Below are 13,026 nucleotides of genomic sequence, written 5' to 3'. Positions count from 1 at the left end.
TAGATAACGCTTTAGCCTTGCCACAAGATCACCCTGATTCTGACCGTCTTTTTAAGATTAGACCTGTCCTTGATCATTTGGTAGATCGGTTTTCAGAGATCTATGTTCCAGGCAAAGTGTCTGTAGATGAGTCTTTGGTCCTGTTCAAGGGTCGTTTGGTTTTTAGGCAGTACATTCCTAGCAAGAGGGCACAGTATGGAATTAAATTGTATACGCTGTCTGAAATTAGTACAGGATATATTTATAATTTCCGGGTATACACTGGTAGGGATTCCAATATTGACACCCTGGTTTTCCACCCACTTTTGGAGTTAGTGAGAAAATTGTGTGGGAACTTGGTAGACGACTGTTTAACAAAGGTCACCATTTATATGTAGATAACTTCTACACTGGAGTTCAGTTGTTCAAGGAGTTGTTCAGAGTGGATACTGTTGCTTGTGGCACAATCCGCTCTAATCGGAAAGGCTATCCAAGAGAGCTTGTCTGTAAAAAACTTGAGAAGGGACAGTCCAGTGCCTTGTGGAATGATGAGCTGCTAGCTCTGAAATTTGTAGACAAGAGGGATGTATACATGCTAAGTACCATCCATGATGAGAGTACTTCACCTGTGGCTGTTTTGGGTCAGGTTGCCGAAGTGCGCAAACCTGTGTGCATCTTAGACTACAATAAAAGCACATGGGTGGTGTTGATAGAGTAGAGCGGATATTGGAACCGTACACTGCTGCTCGTAAGTCTTATGTTTGGTATAAAAAATTAGCGGTTCACTTGTTCCACTTGGCAACTTTTAATGCTTTTGTTGTGTTCAAGGATAGTTCTCCAGAGTCAAGGATGACATTTGTGAAATTTCAGGAGTCTATCATAGCTAGCCTTGTTGTGCTGGAACAGGCAAGAGTTCCTAGAGAAGCAGTAGTGGAGGATGTGGCTAAATTGAAAGATCGTCACTTTGCTGAGCACATTCCTCCCACGGCCCAAAAAAACTTTCCTGCTAAGAGATGTAGTGTCTGTGCTCGAAGAGTTATCAGGAAGGAGACTAGGATGTACTGCCCTGATTGTCCTTCAAAGCCTGGGCTGTATGTGGGTGGCTGTTTCAGGAGCTACAACACACAGAAGAATTATTGGGAAATTCTGTGAGCGTAAACTGCTGTTTTATATTTTTATATGTTCAGTTTCACGGTTGGCATTAGTCATGTATTCAGTTAGAGCTTTTGTGTTTGTAGTTTTGTACTTATTTATGATTAGTGGTTTCTTTGTTGTTTAAAAACAAAAAAAAAGGGATGGTATTTGTGGGGTGGCGCTTGGCTGGCGGTGTGCGTGGGGTGGCACTTGGCTGGCACTGTGTGTGGGGTGGCGCTTGGTTGGCGGTGTGTGTGGGGTGGCGCTTGGCTGGCGGTGTGCGTGGGGTGGCGCTTGGCTGGCGGTATATGTGGGGTGGCGCTTGGCTGGCGGTGTGTGTGGGGTGGCGCGTGGCTGGTGGTGTGCGTGGGGTGGCGCTTGGCTGGCGGTGTCAGCCAAACGCCAGTCCTCACACATCAGTTGGTGTAATTACTGTATCAGGCATGTGGACATGTGAAAGTGATGGGCCCTTGAGTGGTGCTATCTGTCGATGCAAGTGTTGTAATGTGCTGGGCCCAAGGCTGGCGGCGTGAATGGTCTTGTGCATGTCATGTATGAAAGGTGTGTGAATGGACTGTAAAGCGGTTGGTGCCTTGCCGTGGCTTTACAGCTCACGAGCTGGGAGTCATTGGTTCAGTTTTTTGGCCTTTCAGTTATTAACAGTGCATTTCACTTTTGTGAAATCTCTTGTTAATAAAATTTGATCTGCTGAACCATCACTCACCCTCGTGCCAAATCCAACCAGTATGTGTGGTTGAAAATGACAAAACCTGCTCCGCTGTAATCAGGCGTCGCAGCACACTTGTGACACGCTAGGTGTCTCAGGTGGGACCCTGATGATGAAGCATGCCACCAACTTGATTGGTGGGTGAGGGGTCTTTTTCACATAACCTAAGTGTGTTTCTTTTCACAATTTTAGTGTTTGGCACATCACAGACTTATGTGTACACATCAAAATGATATATTACAAAACTACCTGTGTTTGGGGGGAGGGTGCACCTATGTTTTTGGTCCAGGGTGCGGCCTTCATCTAGGGAAACCTACCAAACCCAGACATTTTTTTAAACTAGACACCCCAAGGAGTCCAGGGAGGTGTGGCTTGTATGGATCTCCCAACATTTCTTACCCAGACTCCTCTGCAAACATCAAAATATGCTTAAAAGATCATATTTGACTGACTTTTCTTTGTACGATCACCGCTCCAGCACAAAATTCCTACTCCCCAGCATTGACCCAAGGGTAGGTCGCTCCCCCTACCGCTGCAGCTCCTCCAGCTCCTCCAGGTCCCTGAGTTCCTGAGACCCACCTCACAGTAAGTACCCCCCACCTCCCAGCCCCTCGCTCTGCCCCGCGCTACTCACCCTCTCTCCTGCTTCTTTTCTTCTTTTCCTCTTCTCTGTTCTTCCTCCTCGCTCCTCCTCGCCTGTAATCCTCTTCTGTACTCTTCTTTTCCCCGTCCTCTCTCTTCTTCTCTTCTTCCTCATCTTCTTCTGTGGTCTTCTGCCTTCTGTTCTTCATTTTCTATATCTTCTTCTGTGTTCTCCTGTGTTCTCCTGTGTTCTCCTGTGTTCTTCTGTGCTCTTCTGTTCTTCTGTGCTCTTCTGTTCTTCTGTTCTTCTGTTCTTCCGGTCTTCTGTTCTTCCGGTCTTCTGTTCTTCTGGTCTTCTGTCTTCTATCTTCTATCTTCTGCCTTCGGCTCTTCTGCCTCCTCCGTCTTCTTCTCCCCGCGCCTGCCCTCCTGCTCCTGCCTCATCCCCCTCCCTCAATCGCCTCCCCCCCTCTCTATCACCCCTATCTAACCTGTTCGCTATCTACCTCTCTCACTCCTCCTATCTACCTATCTCTCTATCTCTCTATCCCACTATCTAACTCCCTCACTCTCCACCCCCTCCTATCTACCTATCTCTCTATCTATCGATTTCTCTATCTATCTTTTTTCTCTATCTATTTCTCTATCTCTCCCCCCCTTCCCGCCACCCCCTCTATCACCTATCTTCCTATCCTCTCACTCTACCTCTCACCCTCACCCACCTCTACAACCCCCCCTCCCCTATCTTCACAACCCTACTCCTATCTTTCTCCCTAATCTCCTAAACCTCCTAACACTCACCCCCCTCCACCCTTAAACCCCCCTCCCCCAGCTCTTCTCACTCTACCTGTCCCCCCCTCCCTCACGCTTTCCCGCCGAGACCTCCTGCATGCCCCCGCCCCCCAGCTCCCATTCGCCCCCAGCTGACCCCTCCCCCCTACCTCATATGGAGGCCGCTGGGCAACTGCGCGCTGGCGCGCTGGAGGCGCGCCAGAGGCAAGCCCGTCTGTGCCCGTCCGCGCCTGGCCCGCGCACAGCGCCACGACCCCGGTCCCCAGCTCTCCCAAGCCCCGCTGATCCGCTACGACCCCACCACCCTCCACGCCATCAACCCAGGATGCTCCAACACCTGCTTCCAAGCTCACCCCAAACGCACCCATGGACCATTCGCCTGCAACTCCTGCAAACGCATTTTCCACCACGCAACTACCACGACCACAAGCCCACGCGCCATCACCCACCTCAAGTGCATCCTGGTCAACGCTCGTTACGTCCACAAGCACGCCGTTGAACTCTGGGACCTCCTGGACTCCACAGCCCCGGACGTCGCCTTCATCACGGAGACCTGGATGAACGCCTCCTCTGCTCCAGACATCGCCACCGCCATCCCCGAAGGCTACAAGATCTCCAGAAAAGCCCGCACCAACCAAGTAGGAGGAGGTAACGCCATCGTCTTCAAAGACTCCATCAGCGTCACCACCTCCACCGAAGACACCCCTCTCGCCGCTGAACACCTGCATTTTCAGATTCGCACCGACCCGAGGACCACCCTCAGAGGATCCCTCATCTATCGTCCTCCCGGACCGCGCACCCCATTCAGCGACGCCATCGCCGACTTCATCTCCCCGCACGCCCTCGCCTCACCTGACTACATCCTCCTAGGCGACCTCAACTTTCATCTGGAACAAAACAACGACCCCAACACCACCACCCTGCTCGACAACCTCGCCAACCTCGGCCTCAAACAACTGGTGAACACCGCCACCCACATCACCGGACACACGCTCGACCCTATCTTCTCCCCCAGCAAACACATCTTCTTCAGCCACACCTCCGCTCTACACTGGACCGACCACAGCTGTGTCCACTTCACATTCCGACGCGAGACCCGCCACCTCCGCACTCAACCCATCCCTCGTCGACAGTGGAACAAGATCCCCGAAGAGCAACTCTTCTCCGCACTCGCCGACAACCAACCCACCCTCACCACCGACCCCAACGACGCAGCACTCAGCCTCACAAACTGGATCTCCAACTGCGCAGACAACCTTGCTCCCCTCAAACGCTCGCATCGACAGACCAACACCAAAAAACCTCTCTGGTTCTCTGACACCCTCAAAGAATCAAAGAAAACTTGTTGCGCTCTCGAGAAGGCCTGGCGCAAGGACCACACCGCTGACAACATTACCGCCATCAAGAACGCTACCCGCGAACACCACCACCTGATCCGCGCTGCTAAAAGGAACTTTTTCACCGACAGACTGGACAAAAACAGCCACAACAGCAGAGAACTCTTCAGCACCGTCAAGGAGTTCTCCAACTCCAACGCCAACGCCAACGCCGTCACGCCCTCACAGGATTTGTGCGAATCCCTCGCCACCTTCTTCCACCGCATGATCAGCGACCTCCACGACAGCTTCGGACACCAGACCCAACCAAACACCACCGAACCTGCACCCCCGACCATCACCCTCAACAACTGGACCCACATCAACACTGAAGAAACCAAATCCACCATGAACTCTATCCACTCCGGCGCCCCTTCGGACCCCTGCCCTCACTTCATCTTTAACAAAGCCGACGACATCATCGCCCCACACCTCCAGGCCGTCATCAACTCTTCTTTTTCTTCTGCTACCTTCCCCGAATGCTGGAAACACGCCGAAGTCAACGCCCTATTAAAGAAACCTACGGCTGACCCGAAAAACTTCCGCCCCATCTCTCTCCTGCCTTTCCCAGCCAAGGTAATTGAGAAGACCGTCAACAAACAGCTGACCACCTTCCTGGAAATCAACAACCTACTCGACCCTTCACAAACCGGATTCCGAACCAACCACAGCACGGAAACCGCCCTCATCTCAGTCACAGACGACATCAGAACCCTGATGGACAACGGTGAAACAGTCGCCCTCATTCTCCTCGACCTTTCGGCTGCCTTCGACACCGTATGTCACCGCACCCTAATCACCCGTCTCCGCTCCACTGGGATCCAAGGCCAGGCCCTGGGCTGGATCGCCTCCTTCCTCTCAAACCGTTCCCAAAGAGTTTACCTCCCTCCGTTTCGCTCAGTACCCACCGAGATCATCTGCGGCGTACCTCAAGGCTCATCACTCAGCCCGACACTCTTCAATGTCTACATGAGCCCCCTAGCCAACATCGTACGCAAGCACGACATCATCATCACCTCCTACGCCGACGACACCCAACTTATACTCTCCCTCACCAAGGACCCCGCCAGCGCCAAGACCAACCTACAAGAGGGTATGAAGGACATCGCAGATTGGATGAGGCTCAGCCGCCTAAAGCTGAACTCTGAAAAAACGGAAGTCCTCATCCTCGGCAACACCCCGTCCGCCTGGGACGACTCCTGGTGGCCCACGGCCCTCGGCACCGCACCGGCCCCCGCAGACCACGCCCGCAACCTCAGCTTCATCTTGGACACTCTCCTCACCATGACCAAGCAAGTCAACGCCGTGTCCTCCGCCTGCTTCCTCACCCTCCGCATGCTCCGCAAGATCTTCCGCTGGATCCCCGCCAACACTAGAAAAACCGTGACCCACGCCCTCGTCACGAGCCACCTGGACTACCGCAACACCCTCTACGCTGGGACCACAGCCAAACTCCAAAATCGCCTACAACGCATTCAAAACGCCTCGGCCCGCCTCATCCTCGACGTACCCCGCAACAGCCACAACTCCGCACACCTGAGACACCTGCATTGGCTCCCAGTCAGCAAAAGGATCACCTTTCGACTTCTCACCCACACACGCAAAGCCCTCCACGACAAGGGACCGGAATACCTCAACCGACGCCTCAGCTTCTACGTCCCCACCCGCCTCCTCCGTTCCTCTGGCCTCGCACTCGCTTCCGTCCCTCGCATCTGCCGCTCCACGGCGGGTGGGAGATCTTTCTCCTTCCTGGCGGCCAGGACCTGGAACTCCCTCCCCACCAGCCTCAGGACCACCCAGGACCACTCCGCTTTCCGGAGACTCCTAAAGACCTGGCTTTTCGAGCAGTAGTAACCCCCTCTTTCCCCTAGCGCCTTGAGACCCGCACGGGTGAGTAGCGCGCTTTATAAATGTTAACGATTTGATTTGATTTGATTCCCCTCAGTCTCCCAAGTAAAATGACACCTCCCTTGTGTGGGTCCCCAAAGTAGAGTCTGCCTAAAGATGTATAAAAGAAGAATATGTGCTTATCAACTCGCTGTGCTATCCCCTCAATCTCTACAAGTTTTTGGCCTTTTTCCTGTTGCAGGCACCTGGCCCACCCACACAAGTGAGGTATCATTTTTATTGGGAGACGTGGGGGAACGTTGGGTGGAAGGAAATTTGTGGCTACTCTCAGTTTCCAGAACTTTCTGTCACCATAATATGAGGAATTCTTTTTTTTTAGCCACATTTTGAGGTTTGCAAAGGATTCTGGGTAACAGAACCTGGTCAGAGCCCCACAAGTCACCCCATCTTGGATTCCCCTAGGTCTCTAGTTTTCAAAAATGTGCAGGTTTGGTAGGTTTCCCTAGGTGCAGGCTGAGCTAGAGGGCCAAAATCCACAGCTAGTCACTTTGTAAAAAACAGCTCTGTTTTCTTTCTGAAAATGTGATGTGTCCACGTCGTGTTTTGGGGCATATCCTGTCGCAGACGCTAGGCCTACCTACACAAGTGAGGTACCATTCTTATCGGGAGACTTGGGGGAACGTTGGAACGAAGGAAACTTGTGGCTCCTCTCAGATTCCAGAACTTTCTGTCACCGAAATGACAGTAAAAAGTGTTTTTTTGGCTACATTTTGAGGTTTGCAAAGGATTCTGGGTAACAGAACCTGGTCCGAGCCCCACAAGTTACCCCATCTTGGATTCCCCTAGCTGTCTAGTTTTCAAAAATGCGCAGGTTTGCTAGGTTTCCTCAGGTGCCAGCTGAGCTAGAGGCCAAAATCCACAGCTAGGCACTTTGTAAAAAACAGCTCTGTTTTCTTTCTGAAAATGTGATGTGTCCACGTCGTGTTTTGGGGCATATCCTGTCGCGGGCGCTAGGCCTACCCACACAAGTGAGGTACCGTTTTTATTGGGAGACTTGGGGGAACACTGGCTGGAAGGACATTTGTGGCTCCTCTCAGATTCCAGAACTTTCTGTCACCATAATGTGAGGAAAATGTGTTTTTTTAGCCACATTTTGAGGTTTGCAAAGGATTCTGGTTAACAGAACCTGGTCAGAGCCCCACAAGTCACCCCATCTTGGATTCCCCTAGGTCTCTAGTTTCCATTAATGCACAGGTTTGGTAGGTTTCCCTAGGTGCAGGCTGAGCTAGAGGGCAAAATCCACAGCTTGTCACTTTGTAAAACAACAGCTCTGTTTTCTTTCTGAAAATGTGATGTGTCCACGTTGTGTTTTGGGGCATATCCTGTCACAGACGCTAGGCCTACCTACACAAGTGAGGTACCATTCTTATCGGGAGACTTGGGGGAACGTTGGGTCGAAGGACACTTGTGGCTCCTCTCAGATTCCAGAACTTTCTGTCACCGAAATGACAGTAAAAAGTGTTTTTTTGGCTAAATTTTGAGGTTTGCAAAGGATTCTGGGTAACAGAAATTGGTCCGAGCCCCACAAGTTACCCCATCTTGGATTCCCCTAGCTGTCTAGTTTTTAAAAATGCGCAGGTTTGCTAGGTTTCCTCAGGTGCCGGCTGAGCTAGAGGCCAAAATCCACAGCTAGGCACTTTGTAAAAAACAGCTCTGTTTTCTTTCTGAAAATGTGATGTGTCCACGTCGTGTTTTGGGGCATATCCTGTCGCGGGCGCTAGGCCTACTCACACAAGTGAGGTACCGTTTTTATCAGGAGACTTGGGGGAACACTGGGTGGAAGGAAATTTGTGGCTCCTCTCAGATTCCAGAACTTTCTGTCACCGAAATGACAGGAAAAAGTGTTATTTTGGCCAAATTTTGAGGTTTGCAAAGGATTCTGGGTAACAGAACCTAGTCAGAGCCCCACAAGTCACCCCATCTTGGATTCCCCTAGGTGGTGTCTAGTTTTCAAAAATGCACAGGTTAGCTTGGTTTCCCCAGGTGCCGGCTGAGCTAGAGGCCAAAATCCACAGCTAGGCACTTTGTAAAAAAACAGCTCTGTTTTCTTTCTGGAAATGTGATGTGTCCACATCGAGTGTTAGGGCATATCCTGTCGTGGGCGCTAGGCCTACCCACACAGGTTAGGTACCATTTTTATCGGGAGACTTGGGGGAACGCTGGGTGGAAGGACATTTGTGGCTCCTCTCAGATTCCAGAACTTTCTGTCACCGAAATGACAGGAAAAAGTGTTTTTTTGGCTAAATTTTGAGGTTTGCAAAGGATTTTGGGTAACAGAACCTGGTCCGAGCCCCACAAGTCACACCATCTTGGATTCCCCTAGGTGTCTAGTTTTCAAAAATGCGCAGGGTTGCTAGGTTTTCTCAGGTGCCGGCTGAGCTAGAGGCCAAAATCCACAGCTAGGCACTTTGTAAAAAACAGCTCTGTTTTCTTTCTGAAAATGTGGTGTGTCCACATTGTGTTTTGGGGCATATCCTGTCGCAGGCGCTAGGCCTACCCACGCAAGTGAGGTACCATTTTTATCAGGAGACTTGGGGGAACACAGAATAGCAAAACAAGTGTTATTGTCCCTTGTCTTTCTCTAAATTTTTTCCTTCCAAATGTAAGACAGTGTATAAAAAAGACGTCTATTTGAGAAATGCCCTGTAATTCACATGTTAGTATGGGGACCCCAGAATTCAGAGATGTGCAAATAACCACTGCTTCTCAACACCTTATCTTGTGTCCTTTTTGGAAATATGAAGGTTTTCTTGATACCTATTTTTCACTTTTTATATTTCAGCAAATTAATTGCTATATACCCGGTATAGAATGAAAACCCATTGCAAGGTGCAGCTCATTTATTGGCTCTGGGTACCTAGGGTTCTTGATGAACCTACAAGCACTATATGTCCCCACAACCAGAAGAGTCCTGCTGACGTAATGGTATATTGCTTTCAAAAATCTGACATCACAGGAAAAAGTTACAGAGTAAAACGTGGAGAAAAATGGCTGTTTTTTTACCTCAATTTCAATTTTTTTTCATTTCAGCTGTTGTTTTCTGTAGGAAACCCTTGTAGGATCTGCACAAATGACCCCTTGCTGAACTTAGAATTTTGTCTACTTTTCAGAAATGTTTAGCTCTCTGGGATCCAGCATTGGTTTCACAACCATTTCTGTCAATAACTGGAAGGAGGCTAAAAGCGCAAAAAATAGTAAAAATGGGGTATGTCCCAGGAAAATGCCAAAATTGTGTTGAAAATTGGGTTTTCTGATTCAAGTCTGCCTGTTCCTGAAAGCTGGGAGGATTGTGATTTTGACTCTGCAAACCCTTTGTTAATACCATTTTCAGGGGGAAAACCACAAGCCTTCTTCTGCAGTCCTTTTTTCCCATTTTTTTAATTTTTTTTTTTTTTTACTGTATTTTGACTAATTTCTTGGTCTCCTTCAGGGGAACCCACAAAGTCTGGGTACCTCTAGAATCCCTATGATGTTGGAAAAAAAGGACACAAATTTGACGTGGGTAGCTTATGTGGACAAAAAGTTATGAGGGCCTAAGCGCAAACTGCCCCAAATAGCCAAAAAAGGCTTTGCGCCTGAGGGGGTAAAGGCCTGGCAGCGATGGGGTTAAAGTGTAGATTCCCTCTGGGAGCGGATAGACATGTGGAGTTTGGAGTCTCTGAGCTCACAATCTAAAAATACATATTTTAGTAAAGTTGATTTTAAGATTGTGTGTTTGAAAATGCCACTTTTAGAAAGTGAGCATTTTCTTGCCTATACCATTTCTGTGACTCTGCCTGTTTGTGGATTCCCTGTCCGGGTCAGTTTGACAGTTGGGTTGGTTTCACCTCTCACTAGACAGTGACACAAAGGGAGCTGGGGTGTAGTCTGCATTTCCTGATGAGCCATCTGTGCTAGGAGGGAGAGGAGGAGTTTTCATTCACACCTGAAAGGGCTGTTCCTGCCCTCACACAATGCAGTCTCCAACCCCCTGGTGAGTGTCTGGGACCTGGCCTGGGCAAGGCAGGATTTCACATTCAAGAGAGACTTTGCTTTGAAGTAGGCCTATTTCAAAGGAGAAATTGGGTAAAAAAGATGTTGCAAAGCCATCTTTTTGACCTGTTCATCTCCATTTTTTTTTGTTGCTGACTGGTGCTGATTATAACTGACTCTGACTGTGCCCTGGACTCTGTTGGCCAGACCCAGGCCAGTGCTATGTTAAAACACACACTTGTAGTAGAATACACTAGGTATTAGGGTACCCTTTCGATTGTCCGAACAGACCCTGTGAGTACCTAGTATATAATGGGGCAAGGGTGTACAATCTGCCTATAAGCCCATATATAATAGGGCATGGAGATTAGAGGCCTAGCAGAATTTCTGCACTTGCATGTGTGCACTGCTATGTGCTTCCTGTCCTTTTAAATGCAGACCTGCCTTGCAGCCTGTCTTTAAAAGTGACATTCCTACCATGTGCATGACAGCCCCTGTAGGTCCCTAGTAAACAATGTGGCAAGGGAGTGCCAACTACCTATAAGACCCTCATACATAATAGGGCATGGAAGTAGAGACCCAGCAGAATTGCTGCCCTTTGCATGTGGGCACTGCTGGAGGTTTTCTGTCATTTTAAAATGCAGCCTGACTCTGCAGACTGCCTTTACACGGAAATGGTGTCCCAATTTGACTTTGGTGCTGTAGGCACTTTAAATGTGATGATCTACCTTATTTTCACATATTAGGTACCCCCAGGATCTCCCCTAGGTATCCCAGGAGCGGGGGGTCATGTAACCATAAGCAGGGGTCTTATAAAAGATGTTTTATAAACCTGGGTAACAGAAAAACTGATAATTTTATTCCCCCCACTATAGATACTGGCCTTCATAGGCTATCATTGCTATACTGTATTTTCATGGTAGTAATAGTAAGGAAAAGCGCAGAAAAGTAATTCAAGGACTTAAAAGATTTGTTTTGATAAATCCAGCAATTTGACATTGGTGAATTTATCACAACTTGTACAGAAAATAAGTTATAAGGCTTTTCTTTTTGTAAGCCAAAATCCAGCCTTCTGACTGTCCCTTCTGATTGGTCAGTGCTAACAGGATTAGCAGAGCTGCTTGATTAAGTGAGAAGTGGCTGTCCAGGGTAGAGCAAATCTGGTGAAGGGCTGCTCGGGGGCTACACAGGAATGCATGAGCAGGGGGAGGGGTAATAAAACATACAGCCTCAAAGGAGAGCAAGACAGGAGAGAATGCCAGATCACCTCACCCCCACCTTCTGGACCCCTCAGCCAGATACTAGGCTCAAGGAAGGAATTTGCAGATGTTAGAAGGAGGAGAGCTATGGAAATGAGCCACACTGGAGGATGGTTTAGTCAGCTCTTAGGTTCAGACATCATGGATTTTGGAAAAATGGTGCTTTCTGGGGCAGGAATATGCCACACTTTGCAGGAAGTGGTCATGCATCTGGGCGAAACTCTGCATTTTATTGGTTGGGTGCCCCCCTTCCTGATGCCCAGGAGCTGGGAATAAATATGTGAGAGGTGCATAGCCTCTCAGATCTGCTGCCTGAAACTATAAGAAAAAGAATGACTGCCCTGCTGGAATCTGGATCTGCACCCTTGGCCTGCACTTCTAAGTGAACTGGTACTACAGTCCTGGGGACGGTGCCTTGCTTCAAGAAGGACTCAGGAGTGGACTCCCTGCAGCTACAGGTTAACAGAGCTTCACCTGCATCATCCCTGGAAAAAGTCCCCATCCTGGAGTGCATCCAGTGGAATATCAAGGATTTGGCCAGGTGCATTGTGGGAATTGTGGTCCGACTTTGTAAGGACCATCCAGGAGATTCCGGACGCATGGATTTGTGTTTCGGACCCTCTGTGCCTGCAAGGAGGACTTCAGGAAATGCCTCCTGAAGATTGGAGAAGTTTGGAGAATTTTGGTGAAATTGGAGCTTTGTGTTTCTAAGCACTAGAAAGTGTTTATTCTTTTTAAATTCATATCTCTGGTTCCCTACATTGGATTTTTGTAGTTTTGGTGTCTATTTACTCATCAAAATATAACCTATTTTTATAAATTGGTGTGGGATTTTTATTGTGTTTTGTTTCTCACTTATTTACTGTATTGGTGTTTTTGAATGCTTTACAGTCTTGTCTCCCATGTTGGGCCTGCCTGCTCGGTTATAGCTACCAAGGGTTGAGCAAGGAGCTAATTTACTGGGACCTGTACTGAACCTATATTTGGTTTGTGGCCTTAGTAATACTTTACACCTAGCACTCTGAAGTTAAGCCTACTGCTCTGCCAAGCTAACAAGTGGGTAAGCAGGGGTTAGCTGAGGCTGATTCTCTTTTACATTGACTAGAGTGAGGGTCCTTGCTTGAAAAGGGGGTAACCTGACTGTCAACCAAAGACCCCATTTCTAACATTGGTGATCAACGGGTGGGATTTGCACTTGATATACAGTGATTTAGTGTACACTACTCTTTTGAGGGCAGACCACTACGTGGCCACATACTACTTGTTTGGTGATCTTTGATTTTCTCTTTTGCTTGGA

The sequence above is a fragment of the Pleurodeles waltl genome, chromosome 5 (assembly GCF_031143425.1).
Source record: "Pleurodeles waltl isolate 20211129_DDA chromosome 5, aPleWal1.hap1.20221129, whole genome shotgun sequence".
Classification (NCBI taxonomy): Eukaryota; Metazoa; Chordata; class Amphibia; order Caudata; family Salamandridae; genus Pleurodeles; species Pleurodeles waltl.
Note: the sequence above shows the minus strand (reverse complement) of the source record.